The sequence below is a fragment of the Canis lupus genome, chromosome 7 (genome assembly GCF_003254725.2).
Source record: "Canis lupus dingo isolate Sandy chromosome 7, ASM325472v2, whole genome shotgun sequence".
NCBI classification, from domain to species: domain Eukaryota; kingdom Metazoa; phylum Chordata; class Mammalia; order Carnivora; family Canidae; genus Canis; species Canis lupus.
Genome location: NC_064249.1, coordinates 18,304,005 through 18,321,862, shown reverse-complemented (window position 1 = coordinate 18,321,862; position 17,858 = coordinate 18,304,005). Strand labels below are relative to the sequence as shown.

At 38.2% G+C, this 17,858-nt stretch overlaps 1 long non-coding RNA gene across 7 annotated transcripts in view; it reads right to left on the bottom strand.

Moving 5' to 3' along the window:
* Window positions 1–17,858, bottom strand: part of LOC112648508 (uncharacterized) — a 132,002-nt gene that overhangs the window by 77,337 nt on the left and 36,807 nt on the right. For 6 of the 7 annotated variants that reach the window (XR_007411886.1, XR_007411889.1, XR_007411891.1 and 3 more), the window contains exons 5-8: window positions 7,121–7,244; window positions 5,680–5,843; window positions 4,324–4,520; window positions 709–850 (exon numbers count right to left, since the gene is read on the bottom strand). This is a non-coding gene — a long non-coding RNA (uncharacterized LOC112648508). The remainder of the gene's footprint in view (window positions 1–708; window positions 851–4,323; window positions 4,521–5,679; window positions 5,844–7,120; window positions 7,245–17,858) is intronic. The other variant, XR_007411890.1, reaches the window with a different exon arrangement.

Genomic DNA, 17,858 nt, shown 5'->3' with positions numbered 1-17,858 from the left:
ACCTTGAGATAGGCAAAGATTTTGTAGACAAGACAAAAAATTGCTAATCATAAATGAAGAATAATCAAGTGGATTTCAACAAAATTTAAAACTTCTGCTCATCAGCAACACATTAAGAAAATGAATAAACAATCTAGAAACTGAGAAATATTTGTTACACATCTGTGATAAAGGACTGGTACCCAGAGTATATAAACTACTACTGTAAATAATAGAGACAATCTAATTTTTTAAATAGCCAAAAATTTGAACATATACTTAAAAAAAGAAACACAAGGCATGTAAATGACCAAGTAGCACATGAAAAGTGCTCAACAGCATTAGTCATCAGGGAAATTCAAATTAGAACACAAGATGCTACTACTATATACCACTCAAATAGCTAAAGTTTAAAAACTTACATTATAAATATTGGCACAGATACGAAACAATTGGAACTCCCATATTACTGGTAGGAGAGAAAAATGCAGCAACCACTTCAGAAATTTTAGTTCTTTATAAGTGATACATATTCCTATTCTATGACCCAAGAATTCTACTCCTAGGCATTTACCCAGGAAAAATGAAAACATGTCTACACAAAGACTTTTTTTTATAAGAACATTCATAGCAACTTTATTTGTAGTAGCCCAAAACTAGAAAATAAAATGTCCATCAATAAAAGATTGGTCAAATCATGATATGATATCACAAAATGGAAAGCAGTACCTGGGTGGCTCAGTGGTTGAGCGTCTGCCTTTGGCTCAGGTCATGATCCTGGACTCTTGAGATTGAGTCCCTGCATCAGGTTCCCTGTGGGGAGCCTGCTTCTCCCTCTGCCTATGTCTCTGTCTCTCTCTCTTTTCGTCTCCTGTGAATAAATAAATAAAAATCTTTTTAAAAAAATAAAAAATCAAATCAAATGGAAAGCTGCAAAGCAATAAAAAAAATGAACTGATATCCAGAATCTCAAATATCAAAAACATTTTGTTGAGCAAAAGAATCTAGATGCAAGAGGGTATTTTATTTATAGAAGTTTCAAGAACAGACTAAAGTGTGATAATAGATATCAGAACAATTGTGGGGGGGGATGAGAAAGAGGGGACTGATTGCAAGGCACATAAGGCAATTCACCTTCACTGGCATGTTGGTCACATAGGTACATACATTTGTCAAAACTACCAAGATATACAGTTAAGACCTGTGCATTTTATATTTCAACAAATAAAAATCTAGCATTTTCAAATACTTAATCTATGTTAAATACAAGGCATGTCTGACCCATTTTTAAGAAAAAAATTATAAAATAGCTAAATTATATTATGATTAGTCAGAGTACAAGATGATCTTTGCTCTGGATACTTGTGTGGGAATTCCTCTAATAATAAGGTCCTATACTACACTAGAAATGATGAGATTTACAAAAATATAGTTTAAAATAGCTTTTTAGGAACATATATGCTGATTTAGGACCCTGAATATATCCTGCCAGCCCTTTCTGGCCTGCCAGGTCTCTGTGGAGAGGTCTGCTGTTAATCTGATATTCCTCCCCATGTAAGTCAGGGATTTCTTGTCTCTTGCTGCTTTAAGGATCTTCTCTTTATCTTTGGAATTTGCAAGTTTCATGATTAAGTGTCGAGGTGTTGAACGGTTTTTGTTGATTTTAGGTGGGGGATCTCTCTATTTCCTGGATCTGAATGCTTGTTTCCCTTCCCAGATTAGGAAAGTTTTCAGCTATGATTTGTTCAAATACATATTCTGGACCTCTGTCCCTTTCGACGCCCTCGGGAACCCCAATTAAACATAGATTTTCTTCCTCAGGCTGTCACTTATTTCCCTTAATCTATCCTCATGATCTTTTAATTGTTTGTCTCTTTTTTCCTCAGTTTCCCTCTTTGCCATCAACTTTTCTTCTATGTCACTCACTTGTTCTTCCACCTCATTAACCCTCGTCATTAGGACCTCTAGTTTGGATTGCATCTCATTCAATTGATTCATAGAATCAACTCAAAAATTAGAAAATATCCCAGTCATCTTGGTTCCAAAGAATCTCTCAGGCATTTGACTCAATTGTCGCAGAAGTATGGGTAACTTGAGTTCATTTTCCAAAGAAATAGTCCTCATAGTAGGCATGTCGCAACTGGTGAGCTACCCATGTAAGGGTTCTTAAGCACACAGGGAAAGCACATGTTTCAGAGGATTAAAAAAGCTGTAATAAGTCAATCTAGCTTACATATGACATTTTCCTGCATGGGCAAGTATCTTCAGTTTTATCTTGACATATCTACTGCTATCTTTTCTAAAAAGCTGCTTTTGCACATGAAAAATTGCCATTTCACATATAGCAAAACACTTAAAGTCTCCCTCACACATACAACAAAAAGTCATATGGTCTCTGGAAAATTGGTTATATTTTTATCATTACTGAGAACTGGTTAAAATTAAGTTATATAAGTTTATATGAGCCTAACATACTGTCTTATTAACTAGCTATTGGTAATATGATCTACACATGATCTATAGTATAACCAAGATGTTTCCAATACTTGCTTCCTCAATGACCTGACTATGTGAAGTCTAATCATATCATAATTTACATAAAAATAGAGAACAGGGAGTCAAAAAGATGTAGTCAGGACTGAGCTACTTGGAATAATGCCTTTCTGTCCTCAGGAACAGGCAGACACCAATCCAATCCTACCAATGACTTCCCCTTCCACAAATGTGAGCTAAGCGGCTCTTTTTGGATTCAGTACAACTTACCACTGCCATGGCCAATGTCAGAGCTTGTGGTCAGGGTTGGGCAAAAAGTAAAAAGAAGCCAACAGATCCATGAATGTACTGGTCATGCTGTACTGGGTTTGGTCAAGCAGAAAGCTTTGTGGTGCCACTCCCAGCAACACCTTGATCATTCACTCCATACTCAGCTAATACTGAGTGGGTGACAGAGGAAAAGTGACTTAGCCTCATTGGACAGAGACACTACATTTAAATATTACTATTCATTAATGGGTAGATTTGGGGTATACCTAAACCATTTGGGGCCATATCCAACTTAGTTACTAAAAAACCTGGTGGTGCTTTGTAGAAAATTTCACTATTAAAAGCAAATATCCCCTATTTTGACTAAACTCTGAAAAAGAAGTTATGGAACACTTAGTCCTACTATATAGTAGGCTATTAAGGTGTATTTGTTGAATGAATGAATGAATGAATGAATGAATGAATGAATGAATGCTATAGGGCTCTAGTACACTGCTGAGCAGCTCCAATATTTATGCACCAAGTTAACATTACTTATTGGTTTCATCTGAATATGTATATTTACTAAAATGATAAGAATAGCTTGTTACCAAGTATTGACTGCAGAGCTAGTGGAGCAGGGATACTATTTTGAAAATATTATACCGGTATGCTCATCTGGGGGTTCCCCTCCCAGTAAAATCGAGAACCTTTAACACCTTTAAAGAGGAGCGAAAAAGAACAAAGAAGTTATTGTTCAGCTTTAACTTGCAAATTTTATTTGTCAGTTCCATTTTCGTTTTGATGCCCAGTTTTTGTTAAGAAGGAATGGAAATTTGTTGGGTGCCTGGCTGGCTCAGTGGTTGAGTGTCTGTCTTAGGCTCAGGTCATGATCCCGGGGTTCTGGGATTGAGTCCCGCATCAGGCTCCCCACAGGGAATCTGCTTCTCCCTCTGCCTATGTCCTTGCCCCCCCCCTCGATATCTCTCATGAATAAATAAAAAATCTTTTAAAAAACAGAAGGAATGGAAATTTGCAAACTCCAAAGGCTTTCCTTAAAATATGAAGAATTGGAGCCTGAAAGAAAATGCAGGGAAATGAAGCCAGAAAGAATTCAGAATACAATGAACTCTCAAATGAAAGGAAGGAGGAAAAAAAAAAAAAAACCTTTTGGTCTCGGAGAGAGGTGGGGATAAGAAGAGATAGTGAGAGAAAAAATGAAGGAGTTCAGACTCAGGGCATCCTGGCTGTCCTCTAAGAGTCAAACCCCTGGGTGGGGATACAAGTGGGAATAGAAACCCCCAAATAGGACTAGAGGAATTCAAGTACAGAGGGACTCATTCCTCAGTTCTCAAAAGAATAATTTTTGTTTTAAATGCAAACTCCTTAAAGACGACTAACATTTTACATGCCATTTCAACATGATGCCAGGCTAACAGTGTGGGAATGGTGGAGGGTGGTATTTCATACCACAGTATGTAGAGAGCAGAAAGATGGAAATCCTGGGTGTTCCAGGAAAATTGAAGCCAAACAGCTTGGAGGGTAGGATGAAGGGCCACAGTGAGCAAAGACTTCATATCTAGAGGCTGTGGCAGGACTCACATTCTTTAGGGGAAGATAAAAGTTTGATGTCCCAAACCAGGCAGGACTAGCCATACTTCAGCGACCACCAACTCAAGACACCTGGGCACAAGATATGACCAGCCATACCCATGGAGCTTCAGAGAAGACACAGGAGACGGCCCAAGTGCCATCCTGCCACCATGATAATCGACACTTTGTCCCTGCATCCAGTCATACTGGGGAAGGAAAGAGGAGGGAGGTGAGTGAGACAGCTTTATAAGGAGTTTCAATTTTAAACTGATGGCATTTACATCTAAAAGTCACTACTTAAGTCACCTCTTACTAGCAATTTTTAGTTCCCCTCCCACAACCCACCCCCCTTCCACCATTAGCAGAAAGAATTTGAAAGCTAGATTAGATTAGTTATATAAAAATAATTTTAAGTTCCTTTCTTGGGGCACCTGGGTGGCTCAGTGGTTGAGCATCTGCCTTTGGCTCAGGTCATGATCCCCAGGTCCTGGGATGGAGTACCACATGAGGCTTTCCACAGGGAGCCTGCTTCTCCCGCTACCTATGTCTCTGCCTCTCTGTGTGTGTCTCTTGTGAATAAATAGACAAACCCTTAAAAAAAAGTTCCTTTCCTTGTGTGCCTGAGTTATATTAAAATACCAATAATTAGTGATAGCAATTATTATGTACCAGGCACTATTCTAAGCTCACCACAGTTGTTAACTGATGTGTTAATGGCAACTATTCTATGAAGTAGGTACTATTCTTTCTTTTTTAAAAAAAGATTTTATTTATTTATTCATGAGAGACAGAGAGAGAGAGAGAGAGAGAGGCAGAGACACAGGCAGAGGGAGAAGCAGGCTCCATGCAGGGAGCCTGATGTGGGACTTGATCCTGAGACTCCAGGATCACGCCCTGGGCTGAAAGCAGGCGCTAAACCACTGAGCCACCCAGGGATCCCCCTTTTCACTTTTTTTTTTAATTAAATTAAATTAAATTAAATTAAATTAAATTTTTTTTTTAGTAGGTACTATTCTTATACTCATTTACAAAGGAGAAAATAAAACCACACAGCTATTAAGTGACAGGACCTGGACTCATACCAGACAACCTGGCACTAGAATCAGGACTCATAACCCCCCTGGTAAACTGCAGGTAGGTGTGAGTAAATACAACTTTGCAGAGGAGCAAGCAGTACAGCTGGGATTCAACTCAGATGGCCTAGTTATAATCAGAAGTGCTTTTTGCCATGCTATTGCTTTTTTCCCCTTTTCCTCTTCTTCTGATAGGAGAACTGCTTTTCCTTTGGGTACCTGCACCTTTCCACAAGAGCCTGTCAGCCAAGGATCCCCAACAAAACCAGCTGATTGGTGAACTTCTACTCACCTTAAAGAATAAGGCCAATCAAAATCCTTCTCAGAGATTGAAACAGACCCTGGGAGACAGAGACAATCTCTCCTCTTCTGGGATTGTAGGTGCTAGGGTAGATGGTACTCATTCATTTTAGTAACCGGCATGTGAATCACCTTCTTATGTGAGGAATCCACCACCTTGGCAGCAGATCAGAGAAGCCAGATATATCAGATATTCACTTTTTCAACCTCCCTTGTAGCTATGGTGTCAGCATAACAGCCAAGCCAGAGTAATGAGATGTACAGACTCCAGGTTTTGATTAGAAGTTAACGAACTAAAGAAGTGGAGACTGCACAAAATCTATTTCTAGAGAGGACAATACACGGCAGCATCTACATCCCATTTCTAGAGAGGCTGCAGTTCTAGCAAGGGTGTTGGAGGCCCAGGGTCCAGCACCTATACATTGCCCCCAAGGGGGCTATATCAGGTCACTGAGGGGTGTCTGCAGGAAGACTGTGTTAAGGCTTCTGAAAGGGAGCCCCTGGAGCTTGCCTTCCAGCCCTCCTGGAGGTTCTGTGAGCTACTTGATAAATCTCTTTTCATAAGTCTCTACTAAAAATAACCATTTAGTTTCTTGTGCTTAAAACGAGGGAATCCGCTTTAGTTTTCTATTGCTGCTGTATTAAGTTACACAAACTTTGTGGCTCAAGACAACACAAAATTCTGGGGCACCTGGGTGGCTCAGTCGTTTGAGCAGCTGACTCTTGATTTGGGCTCTGGTCATGATCTCAGGTCCTGGGATAGCCAGTGTTGGGCTCCCTGCTTGGTGAGGAGTCTGCTTGAGGATTCTTTTTCTCCCTCTGCGCACCCCCCATGCCCTCGCCCCCTGCCACTCTGCCCCCCCCCCACACACACACTCTCTCTCTAAGATAATAAATAAAATAAAGCTTTAAAAACAAAAAGACAATGCAAAATTCTGTTATGCTTCCAGAAATCAAAACCCTAAAATCAGGGTATCAGCAGGGTTGCATTCCCTTCCAGAGGCTCTAGAGAAAAATCCATTTCCTTGCCTTTCTCAGCTTTAAGAGGCTTCTTTCTTCCATCTTTAAAGCCAGGAACATTGCAGTTCTCTGATTATTCTTCCTTATTGCATCTTCCTCAGATACTCCTTCCCTTCTTCTGCCTCCCTCTCCCACTTCCTAGAACCTCTGTGATTATACTGGGTCCACCTGGAGAATTCAGACTCTCCCTATTTTAAGGTCAGCTGATTAGCAACATTAATTCCATCTGCATTAATTTTTCTCTACCATGTAACTCAACACATTCACAAGTTCTAGGGATTAAAATGTGGACATCTTCGGAGGCATTGTTCTGCCTATCACAGAACGTCAATGACACAGATAACTCTATCAGGTATGCTTACAAGCAACAAATGGTTAAGGAAACAGGGGAAATCTGGAAGCTACCATCTGACCTGACTGTGGCTAAATATGATAAAAATCTTCTTGGTATTAATGGTGTGGCAAACAAAAGGCTGATTTGAGCCACTATAATAGGAAGCCACTCTCCTCATCCAATTCTCTGATCATTCCGTAGACCTGGAAGGAAAAGGCACCTTTGAGAAAAAAAAAAAAAAAAACTTGTCACCACAGAAAAGCAAGTATTGTCCACCCTCTTCCTAGCTTTTCCTATAGAAAATATGGGAAGTAAGCAATATGACAAGGTAACTACATACTGGGAAAAGGGAAACATTCAGTACTTTGAATCTTTATTGACATTGGCTCTAAAATGTGCTAATTACTAGAGACCCATCCTGTGATACACCACTCATAGTTAAGGATTATAATATCAGAGAAGCCCACTACACATAGGCCCAGTATAAACCATAAAGCCATCATGTGATTATACTCCAAGTTGAGTGTATAATTGAAATAGGTAGACTCAGAAGTGGGCAGAACCTGCACATGAGTTCCCTGAACTGTGGAGAGATTGAAATGGATGATTAAAAACTCTTTGAACTCCCAACAGCTAATACAAAAACTAGTTACACCACCAAAGATGAAAGATGCATGGGTCATGATTCTTATCACATTTCCATTTACCTTACCTTTTGATCATTGTAGCAGCAAGTTGGGTCTTATAGAATAACAGTGGATTATTATAAACTTAATCAAGAAGCATCTCTAATTGTACCTACTCTTCTAGAGGTAGTCATTTTGCTTAAGCAAATCAACATGATCCTCAGAATCTGATAGTTATTAGTCAAGAAAATACTTTTTTTTTCCTTTTCTTCAGTATGCAGACTCAAAATCCCTATCTGCATGTTCCCTCAGTTGTCAATTTCCTAGATCTATGCTAAAATCTCATCAATGGATCCCTTAATAACACCATCTCGTATCTCATTGATCCTCCATATGACAAAAAGAGGTATGTTACACTAGATACCTGAGTAAGACAATGTATATAAAAAAGAATGAAGAAAATCTAGGATGGTATCAGGAACTGCAACTTCAATAAAGTTTCTGGGAGTCCACTGATCTGGGACAAGTTGAGATACCACCCCCAAAGTGCAGGTAAAGTTACTAACCTTATACCCCTTCTCACAGGAAAAAAAAATGCAAAAGATTTCTTGGCCCTCTTCTGGAATTGGCAGGCAACATTCCCATAAATGCATTTCTCTGACACATTGACTGGACCTAAAAGCTACACACTTTGGGTGGGGGGCAAATCAGTAGAGAGCTCTCTATCTGGTATGCATCATAGCTCAAGCAGCTCTGCTACTTGGTCTTTATGACTCAACAGATCCAAAGTGTTTAAAATATCAAATGAGGCAAATAGGGATGCTGAATAGAGCCAACGGCAAATCTCAAGGCAAGAGTCGTAAGGCGGTCCTTAGAGGTTTGGGTGAAGGTCATGCCCTTTTCAGCAAGTCATTATTTCCCTTGAGAGAAATATCTTGCTGCTGAACTCTGACAGAGACTCATCATCAAATCACGGGACACCAGATGACCATTGTGACTGGGTTATCTCATCTGCCTCACCATAAACTGAGTTCACCTTGGAGCATATCATCATCAAGTAGAAGTGTTTTTCTTAGGTTTCAAAGCACAAACACATTCTAAAAGCATAAATTGCATGAGCAAGTGGTTCATACTTTCAGCATATCCATTCCTTTTTTTAAAAGATTTTTTATTTATTCATTTGAGAGAATGACAGAGAGCACAAGGCAGGAGGAGAGAGAGAGGGAGAGGGAGAAGCAGACTCCCTGCTAAACAGGGAGCTCGATGTGGGGCTTGATCCCAGGACCTGGAGATCATGATCTGAGCTGAAGGCAGGTGTTTAACCATCTGAGCCACCCAGGCACTCCCAGCATATCCATTTCTGACTTAATCCAGCCATCTTCAGCTTATACATAGGATTCTGGAGAGTAGCCTGTGAATAACTGACTACGGTTAGAACTGGGTTTAGAGAATGCTGTGCATGATTTTCTGGAAACAGCTAAAAGGTTTGTTGAAATGTTTCACATCCATTTAAGGGTGCTGCTAAGGGATAGTGAAGAAGGGAAAATGCCCTGTGAGTAGAAACTTGAGGTCTCTATGTCCAGTTTTCCTGTCAATAGCAATGGCTTGAGATTATATCTATACAGATGCATTGGGATCTGCTAATGGTTTGGACAGACATTCATATATTTGGAAGGAACAAGATTGGAGGATTAAAGGTGAAGTTCACAGAATGGTATGTAAATATCTGAATGGATTCAGATTGTGAGAATATCCATGGACTTCATGAATGCTCCCCAAGAGACCCCACCAAGAAACTGAACAAGATGACAGGCCACATCCTCCCACTGTGTCCTCAGTGTTTGCTGATTAAGCTCCTGAGCAACATGGTGATGTTGGCAGAAATAAAAACTATACATGGACTCCATGACATGAACTTAACACTTGTAAAGACTACCTGGCAACTAAAGAATGAAGTCATCAAAAACAAAAACAAAAAAAACAGAGCTGTTTGCCCTTTTCCGATTGACTTATTTCACTCAGCATAATAAGGGCAAACATTATATGGTTTCATTCATTTGGGGAATATAAAAAATAGTGAAAGGGAATAAAGGGAAAGGAGAGAAAATCAGTGAAATATCAGTGAGGGTTGCAAAACATGTGAGACACCTACCTCTGGGAAATGAACAAGGGGTAGTGGAAGGGGAGGTGGGCGGGGGGTTTGGGTGACTGGGTGACGGGCACTGAGGGGGGCACTTGGCGGGATGAGCACTGGGTGTTATGCTATATGTTGGCAAACTGAACTCCAATAAAAAATTTAAAACATTAAAAAAAAAAAAAAACCAGAGCTGAAAGCTGTGGGAATAGAAAAGTTTTGTTGCTTAGAACTCTAGATCCAGCTATACCTGAAGTCCAGATTTTTCACTTATAGGGGCCAATAAATTCTCTTTTCAGATTTCACTAGTTGAATTGGTTTTCCAACACATATTACAAAAAAGTACTCTTCTCTACATGCCATGATGTAGAATTACCACACTCAGCTAATTTGTGGAATGCATAAGCAGGGGAGGGGGAAGAGGGAGAGAGAGAGAGAAGCAGGCTCCCTGCTGAGAAGGGAGCCCAAAATGGGGCTCAATCCCAGGACCCTGGGATCATGACCTGAGCCGAAGGCAGACACTTAACTGACTGAGCTACCCAGGTACCATTCTCTTATGGAAGTAAATTTGCAGTAAAATTTACCAGTTTTAAATATAGGTTAATGAGCTTTGATATATGAAAAAAGTTGTATAACCACCACCTCAGTCATGATACAGAATCTATCCATCGTTGAAAAAATTACCTTCTCCTTTTCAATCAATCAATTTCTGAACTTTTGTCCATTTCCAAAAAAATTATTTTTTGCTCTTTCTTCTTACCTTTTTCCAGGATTGCATATTTCTAGTAACACATGTATTAGACTGCCTTCTTTTGGCTTACATATCACTGATGCTTTTTTCCTTTATAACCTTTTCTCATCTTTGCTTCATTTTGGATAGTTTGTGTTGCTGTATCTTCAACTTGATCTCTTTTTCTAGAATGTCTAATCTGCTATTAGTCTGATCCAACATATTTGTCATTTTTATTATTTTATTTCCCATCTCTAAAAGTCTGTCTTATATCTTCAGTTCCTCTATCATCATGTTTTCCTTTACTTATTTGAACATATCAAATATATTTATAACAGCTGTTTTTATGTCCTCCTGCATCTTTGTCATTTCTGAATCTCTTTCTATTGGCTGAGTTTTCTCCTGGCTGTGGATTATATATTCCTACTTCTTTGCGTGACCAATAATTTTTTATTGATTGCCAAAAAGAGTGAGCTTTATATCATGTGTTGTTGAATTTTATTCTGATGTACAGTTATTTGCAATCAGCTACAACCTTTTGAGTCTTGCTTTTAAGCTTTGTTAGAGCGGGTCCAGAGTAGCCTTGAGTCAAGTCCAATTTATCTCATTATTCAAATGGTAACTTGTAGAAACGTGAATATTTGCCAACCCTGTGTGCTCCAAATATTATTATACCCATCCTCCTAGCAGTTACTTCCCTGGCCTCAGTTTCCTCTCACATGTGCAAGATCACTACTCAGTCAAAGCCTCAAGGGGATCCCTCTAGAGATCTCTGGAGTTCCGTGTTTAGGCAGTCCTTTCTCCTCAGTACTCCACTCTAAAAATTCTAGCAGCCTTGACCTCCCCAAACTCTGACCTCCACCTCTTCAATTCAGCAGGACTAGCAGAGACATCCCCTCCCACCCCACCCCCTAATCTCATTTCCTCTAGATAGTAACTTGGTATAATCTTAGTACTCATCTTGTTTATTTCCTTTCTGTCAGTCCTACACTGAAAACCATTATTTTTTTGTAATTTCTCTGGTACTTTTCAGTTAACATAGTATGGTAAATCCAAACCCTATAACTCCATCCAGGCTGAAGCAGAAGTCCACAGTATCATTCTTAATGAGTGCCTAGAATTCCACTGAATGGATATATCATCTGGGATACAGGTATTTGATAGGAAAAACCATACCTTGTTCATCATTGTACCCAATGATTCTGAGGAATGATGGAAATTGACATATATCAGGACTCAATAAATATGTAAATACTGAATAAATTATTACTGAGACTATTTCTCTTTACTTCTTAGTATAAAACTGCCAAGTAAACATTTTTGTTGCTAACTTCTACCAGAATCCTACAGTAATAACTATTTATTTAGGATATATTTCTCTAAATATAAATTCTGGCTCAAAGAAAAGACAGATTTCAAGGTATTAATGTTTATTTCCAAGTTGACCAAATGGAATCAGTTTAATGTTCACTGACCAATACGTTTTTAATGAATACTTATTTTTCTATATCTTTGACAAAACTGATACTTCATTTTTAAGTATCTTTGTTAGTTTCATAGGTTTGAGGCTATCTAATTTTAGTAGTTATTTATATTTATTTGATTACTATTTAGGTGGGTCATTTCTTTGTTTTTGTTTTCACTTCTAATCCTGAGTGGTTATCTATTACACAAAAGTTTTGTGATTTTTTTTTTATTAACAAAATAGACTGGGAATTCTTAATCCCTATAACATTCATCCTATATTCAGTGCAATGTCCAAAGTTTAAAGGGATATTTGTTTTTAATTATTGTTTTCCTATCATCATGTTTAAGTCAGTTCAAAACCAAAGAGCTCATTTTCTACTCCAAACAATGAACAATATGTTCAAAGGATTGAGCAGTCTAGTAGACTCAAACAGCAAAAAGTCAAAGAAAAAGACTATAATTAAAAGCACTTTTCACAGGTCAAAAGTATAAGCTCATTAATGTTTTACCGTGCAGATGGCATTAATAAGTAACCAAAGATACATGTTCATTATTATTGTCCCCACCATTATTCCTTTGATATAAATGGCTCAGTAGATGTGAGGCACTTACCCAGGTGATGAGATTCAATAGTTAACACAGTACCTAGACTCTCTCCCTACAAAAACACTCAGCGGGGTCAGTAAAAAAAGATACATATTATTCAAGAGAGAAAGAAATATCCTCACCTTATAAAAGAGATAATTTACCCCAACATTATTTATACTTGCAATAACATTGGAAATTTTCAATAGTAGTAGTAGAGTAGTAGGGGGACCCTGGACTTGCCTCATCCCTCATCCTTTAAACACAGCTAGCTTATAGTAAATGGTTAACTAAATTATGAGACCATGTCTAACTAAAGAAATATGCTGTCATTAAAAACAAGATGTTCCTTTAAAAATTGTTAGAAACATGGGAAAATGTCTATAATATAATGTTAATTTTTTTAAAGATAGGCAACTGTACCTGCACTAAAATTACAATTATGTAAAATGTTTATTATAAATATGTACATAAAGGACTAGTAAGAGATATAATAAAATATCTATCTCCATGTAGTGAGATAACAAATGGGTGATTTTTCTTCTCTTTCCTTTTATAGTGACAACATAATACTTTGTTAAGATAAAAACAACACCAGAGGCCACTTCTAAAAGGGACAGATGCATACCAAGCTGATAATAGTAGTCACCTCTAGGAAGAGCAATGAAACTGAGGTAAGTACTTTCTCTGTGTGTGTCTCTCTCTCTTTCCTCAACAGATGAAGAAACTGAAATTTAGAGAAATAACCTGACTTTGGGAAATTTACATAGAAGTGAAATAAAATCCCAGACATTCAATATCTTACATACTGGAAGCACCAAACTTACACTAATATATTAGATGTAGTAGGACTATGACTTCTCTTCACATTAACCCCCACCTACCTACTACATCTGCTCTTATTATTATAGAAGAACTGCCTGAGTTATAAGCAAAGACCATCAACTCCAATTGTGTGCTAGTTCTATTCCTTCTTGACATCACTCCCTAAATCTTGTTTTTCAGTGCTATATTCTCAATTTTTTCTTTTCTACTTGATCATTGTCCAATTTGGGGGAAAATGCTCTTGACTCCACTTTCCTTTCCACCTATCACTTTATTTCTTTTCTCCCTGTTAGAGAAAATCTTAATGAGTTATCCAGGTTTGCTGTCACCTATTTCTCTCCTCCCATCTTTTCTTAAACCCTTCTATTTCAGACTTTGCACCCATCACTCCCCAGTGACCTCCATGTTGCTAAACCCAATGATCAATTCCAAGTCCTCATCTGACTTGATCTATCAGAAGTATATAAGATAGTTGATATTCCTCTTTCTATTAATAAATATTAATTTGTTTTTCTCCCAGGGCACTTTGTTTTTCCTTCTACCACTCCAGCTGCTCCTCCTCAATATCCTTTGCTGCTTCCTTCCTTCTCTTCCACCTTCTCTTTCAGTCATGCTGAAAGAAATGAAAGGCTCATTTCATGCATGCATGGCTCAAGCATTTCATGAATGAAAGGCTCAGCCTTTGGATCTCTCCCCTTCTCTATCTACCACCATTCTCTTGGTGATGTTATCTGGTCTATATCTTTCATCTGATGACCTCCAAGTGTACATCTCTAGTTTTTTTTTTTTTTTAGATTTTATTCATTTATTCATGAGAGACACAGAGAGAGAGAGAGAGGCAAAGACACAGGCAGAGGGAGAAGCAGGCTCCATGCAGGGAGCCCAACATGGGGCTCGGTCCCGGGACCCCAGGATCATGCCCTGGGCCGAAGGCAGGCACTAAACCACTGAGCCACCCAGGGATGCCACATCTCTAGTTCAAACTCTCTCCTAAACTCAGACTTCAGTATCTTATTCAATACCTCTATTTGGATGTTTAATAGACATCTCAAACTTAACATTTCCAAAATGGAACGCCTGATCTTATTCCAAAATCTGTTCCACTTGCAGTCTTCCCAACCTGAGCAATAGCAGTTTTATTATTTGAGTTACTTAGCCTCCCCAAAACTTAAATTCATCCTTAACATCTCATTCTCTCACCAAAAAGTCTTATAGGCCCTACCTTCAAATTATATCCAGAATCTAACCTTTTCTCATAATATTTATTACTACCACTCTGGTGCAAACTAAAACCATCTTTGGTCTGGATTATTGCACCAGTTTTCTGACTGGCCTCCCTGCTTTCATCCATGTCCTCAGAACTTGAGTATATTTCAGAGGGATCACTCTGGTTGCTGTGTTAAAAAGAACTGTAGAGGAACAAAGATATCATCTTGAATTTTATAGTTGAGAAAACCAAGGCTTAGACAGAATGAGCTCAGGACCACATAGCTAATAAAACATCAGAAGCTATTCTTTTTTTACCTCATACCCTTTACCACCATGTTACACTTTCTCAATATGTAGGATGCCCATACTTAACTGCTTTACCTGGGGCAGTCCTGGTTTGCATGTTTTGTCCTAGTATGATTTAACTGTGCCCTCCTTTCACCCACAAATAAATCCTGCTCTGGAAGACAAACTACATGACATAGATAAATAGATTGATAGGTAGGTAGACATATGTCTGTCTACCTATCTATCTTTATATAAAATATAGATAACATATAGCAAATATATTTTATCCTATCAATAAGCAGGAGTGGGACTAGATAGGTACAAATACAGATTATCCTGCTTACTGTCATTAACATCAAATGTTGAGTGAGATGAGTATCAGATCAATAACTATCAGCTCCCTTCAGCTGCCAGAGAATCATTTAACTCTAGGAGATCAATTAGAAATGTCTCAATAAAAAGAATCAGTGGATCTTGGTCAATGTTTCACTTTAGAGTTCCCACATCCTCTCCTCTCCCTTACCAGGGCTCACACATTGAGTCTTTAACTCTACCATTACCTTAGTCTCAGCCTCTGGTCCTTCACTGCTACTATCTGATGAACATTTTGAATCAGATTTGCTACCAACTTCTTGATATGCCCACAGTCAAATACCCGCCCCCTCCCAAACCAGCTCCCCCTTTCAGACTTCCTGAATCCTATGAATGAAGTCATCTATTACCCACACTTAAGGTCATCTTTCACCTCCTCATTTGCTCTGCTCCACCCCATTCACCTCATCCAGCTACCCAGGTTTACTTTATATCTATGTCATATAGGGAACTATAATAACCTCTGCCTCTATCCGCTCCCTGCAAAAGCTTTATTTGGGAGATCTTCCTCAAGTATTGCTATAATTATAGCTGTCTTTTTCAAAGCACACATTCTCCAGAGTCCAGTCCAACTTAAAACTCCTCTAAGGAAACCTTCCACCCACAGAAAGGCATTTCTCCCTCCTCTGAATATCTATCAAGTCTCTTATCTATACCAATTGCTCAATACTCTTACCACCTGGTATTATCTTTTCTCTCTAATTAGGGTTATGACATTCCTGAGGGCCAGCCTCCTATCTCAGATGTTGTTTTTAAATCTCCCTCAAGTCTAATACATTGCTTGGTGCTAAATGTTTTCCTTGTTCGGTGGCTGGAAAACTGAAGGACAGCCAAATTAGATGAAATCTACATGAGACAACTTCAAAAACTAGGATTGGAGTAGGCTTCTAGGAACATCTTTCTAATCTTCCTTAAAATAGTTATAAAAATATTCTCAAGATCAGTCATTAAACTCTAGTATCATTTCATCAAACTCCTCTGAGAAGATTCTCTCTAATCAATATATCTGAACAAATAGTTTTGAAGATGAAAATATATGATTCACTGCTGGACTTTCTGATCTTGAGTATATTTTTCATTTACATATATCTTCATTCTGAAAATGCTGTCTGAATTTTTATTTCTTAAAAAACAAAAGGGGATAAGTTAATTGAAAGAAAATAAATTTTATTTTTCATATTCAATACACCGAAAGAGTACTGTGTCACTTAGCTCTCTATTTCTTTGAAATAGTCGTTTAGACAGCACTTTGGTAAAGCAGAAAGAGAACTAAATTAGGAAGGATCTGGCCACTTGATATAATGTATCCCAGTCTCTCTAACACTTACCACCATTTACTTTGTTGTTCAAGTATGTGTGCTTTGAGTCTTTTGTGTCCCCTTTCAACTAAAATGTGATCTTCATGAGATCAGAAACATTGTCCATCTGCTTCTTCAACAGTCTGTGGGTGGTAAAGCTTAAGTAAATCATTTAGCTTCCTTGAGTATAGTTTCCTCATAGGTAAATTTTAAAGACTAAACTAGATAACCTTTAGTTTCTCTTTAATTCAACCACTTTATTATTTAAACAATATAATGAGAAGCATAAAAGACAAAGCTAATTGGGGTTTATGGTGGCAAAAAATCTTCAATTAGGGCAGCTATTCTAGCCAACTGGATATGTTCCATGAAATCTTTACCCTCCCTGCTTAAAGAGAAACGAACTATAACCAGGAACTAGTCCTATCATATTGATTGGTTATTTCTGTTATTGCTTTTAGATTTCTCAAAGCTAAACCAGATTCTCTTAAAGCCTGAGACACTTTAAAAGTTGACTATCTCCTTTAAACTCATTGAGATCCTACTTAATAGACTAAGTTAACTTCATTAAATGATCTCCAGTGGTTTGTAGTTTTGAATTATCTTCTTTTTTTTCTTAAATCTTTCCCACTATCCATCATTTTCCTCATTCTGCGCATTTGTAAAAGTAAAGCTTTAGTGTCTATGTTACGGGGAAAATCAGATAATTAGAATTCCAAGTTTAAAGATAAATTAGTGAATGACTATTTACATTGTAAAATTCCTAATGCTTATCCTCTCAAAAAAACATACTATATAGTTATCAACTCATGAGCTATCTTAAAATTTTTAAGGAAAGATTCAATTCATAAGAAAGAAAGCCAGTTTAAAGGTAACGATCAAATGAAACAAGGAGAGTGTTGCAAACCATATTTTTGCTTCAAGTAAGAAGCTGCAAATGTGGGGATCCCTGGGTGGCTCAGCGGTTTAGCGCCTGCCTTCGGCCCAGAGCGTGGTCCTGGAGTCCTGGGATTGAGTCCCGCATCAGGCTCCCTGCATGGTGCTTGCTTCTCCCTCTGTCAGAGTCTCTGCCTCTCTCTCTCTCTCTCTCTCTCTCTCATGAATAAATAAAATCTTTTTTTAAAAAAGAAGCTGCACATGTTCTCTCTTCCTCCATGCTGCTTGCAGAGGTGGCTGCCATTTCCTACTCAGCACCATGGTCAACCTCAGACCTCAGGTGAAGTTCAAGATTGTTCAAAAGAGAACCAAGAAGTTCATCCAGCACCAATCCAACCATATGTCAA